Source organism: Cynocephalus volans, chromosome 18 (assembly GCF_027409185.1).
Source record: "Cynocephalus volans isolate mCynVol1 chromosome 18, mCynVol1.pri, whole genome shotgun sequence".
Classification (NCBI taxonomy): domain Eukaryota; kingdom Metazoa; phylum Chordata; class Mammalia; order Dermoptera; family Cynocephalidae; genus Cynocephalus; species Cynocephalus volans.
Genome location: NC_084477.1, coordinates 19,682,203 through 19,684,702, shown reverse-complemented (window position 1 = coordinate 19,684,702; position 2,500 = coordinate 19,682,203).

Genomic DNA, 2,500 nt, shown 5'->3' with positions numbered 1-2,500 from the left:
GCTTCTACATGGGCAACCTCCTGTGAGTCTTTTTCACAGAGATATCCAACAATGTTTTCTCGCCCTGCTGGAAGGGCGTTCGTTCCATGTGACATTTCCCATGCATGTTGGAAAACGCAACTCCTGGGGGCCGCATGCCAGTCCTACATAGTACTTCCTCAGTTCACCGGGTGATGCTGGATTCCCAAGGGAGACTTACGTGGGACTGCCTTTCGCAGATATTTTCAAGGCGTCTTCCATGCCCTACCCTCAACACTGCTCCCATAGGCCTCTAGCATAGACCGTCCAGACCCGAATTCCTGCAAGTCAGATTCCCGTGTATTTTTCCATAAGGGTAGAGTAGCTTCTAAATGTTATGGCCAACGCCCGACGGGTAAAAGAAATTTGCCCACGAGAACCGGGTGATAGGAAAAGGAAAAGAGTCTATTTCTGTCAGCCAGGCCTGCGCAGGCCAATTGAGAAGCGCAGCCCCGAGTTGAAACCTCTCGCAGCATTTAATTTTAGGGAGGTGGGAATTTTCGCGCCTGACACAATCTAGCCAATGCAAGCAAGCCAGCGGTACATAAGCTAATTTTGCGTTTAGCCCTGTAGCCCCTCCCCACCCTGGATTCCCCATAGGGACTTTCCAGGCTAAAATGGCAGAGCCCCCTAAAAGGGCGTTGGCCATGCTACTCGGTTTATTCCCCCATTTATTTTAGCAAGCGATTTGTCGAGAAGCAGAATGCATATGTTAAGGTCAGTAGGGGTTGGGGCGTCCCTTAACATAAATGGGCAACCTTATGTGTAGGGAGGGAACGTCGTGGGGCTGGGGGAACGGCAGCGAGAGCGGGCAATGGCCGCCGCCTGGGGCGAATGCTTCCTCTCTGAAAACTTTATTTCTTCTGCTACAGGGCGTGGCTCCTCAGGCACCGGCCTCCGTTCCGCCTCATCTACTCAACCCTCGGCCGGCGATCGTACCTTTTCGGGTCACGTCCGGTCTGGCCGTTAACACCAGCGATGGGATATTTTCGAGTCACGGCTAGTTCTACTGACAGTACATCAGGGGGTAAGGGGGAGTCTGGCTAATGCGACCTGACGGGATTCTTGATGATAGCCGGCCAGGGTGATCAGATATGGGAAAACCTCATGGGCCATCCAGGAGCATGATCAGTAAGGTAGTGTCGGGTGGAAGTGGATGTCTCGGCACGCTGATTTAGCAGGGTTCTCTGCTCGATCGGGATCTCACAAGGTCTTCCGCAACACGTTCCGGACGTGACCGGCACCCTCATACACATACTCCACACAAAACGGCCACTGGCCTCTCCCTTACGAGAAACCTCATGGTTTCTGAGGAATAGAAGCTCCTCCACGCCAGCACCAAACCCCTCCCCGCTTCTACGTCGGCTTTCCCGGCAGTCTATTGAAGCCCTCCCACCTCCAGCCCCGGTGCTGTCCTCCATTTTGAGCGCAGCCCAGCAGATTGTTTTCCTTCCATAAAGCGTGGTCGGTACCCGGCATTTCGGCTCACTTTCTCGCAGTCCCCAGATGGGCCTAACCCGGGTCAAGGTTCAGGAGTCTGAGTCAAGTTGTGCCCAGCCAAGAATCTCTGTCGGTTGTTCACCCTGTTCCATTCCATTCCGTTCCGTTCCGCTCCATTCTGTCCTGTCCTGTCCTGTCGTGTCCTGTCCTGTCCTGTGCTGTCCTGCTGTGTCCTGTCCTGTCCTTTCCTGTCCTGTCCTGTCCTGCCATGCCGTGTTCCGTTCCAGGGCATGGCGTGGCGTGGCAGGTGTGTTTTGGCTTGGTGGGGGTTTTCCTGGGGGCGGGGCGTGGTGGGGTGTTGAGCGGCACGCCCGGCTGGCCGGTACGGGGATCCGGAACCATGACGTCGGGGTTATGATGAGGCTGTGCTCTATCTAACCAACCGGGTCACCGGCCAGCCCCGTGCACCATCTGTCACCATCCACAGCACCGATGCGGACAGAAACACGACTGAGCCCAGAAGGCATCCCACTCAGAGAAAGACGCGTGGCAGTCGTCACAGCGTCTGAGGTCTCACGCCGCACGATGACCGCATTTCTATGAAACGATCCGTGGTCGTCAGATCCCAGGGAAGGGAAACTGGCGGGTGGCTGCCGGGCGACCCCGCCCACCAGCCGTAGCGGCAGAACATCGGTCGCCACGGTCGTTCGCGTTCTCGTTCACCCCCCCGTACCGGTAAAGAGACAGAACCCTGCGCGTTGGCTTTCGGTTTCGGTCTCGCCTCTGGCGGTTTGCTTTCCACTGTCAGTCTGCAGTCTCAAAGGAGAGACAGGAGGTCAGGAAGGCCCGGCAACGAGCAGCAGGAACCCTTCCTCCCGCCGAATTACTCACGCTTCCCCAGAACGGAGCTCAGGTGTTTCCAGCCATCCCGGTGTGTGGGTGTCTCCATCCCCGCATCTGTGAAATCCACCCATCCATCCGCACACTCGACGTTTATCTCGTGTCGTCTCAATCGACCCCATCACCGTGACTCACGGAACCC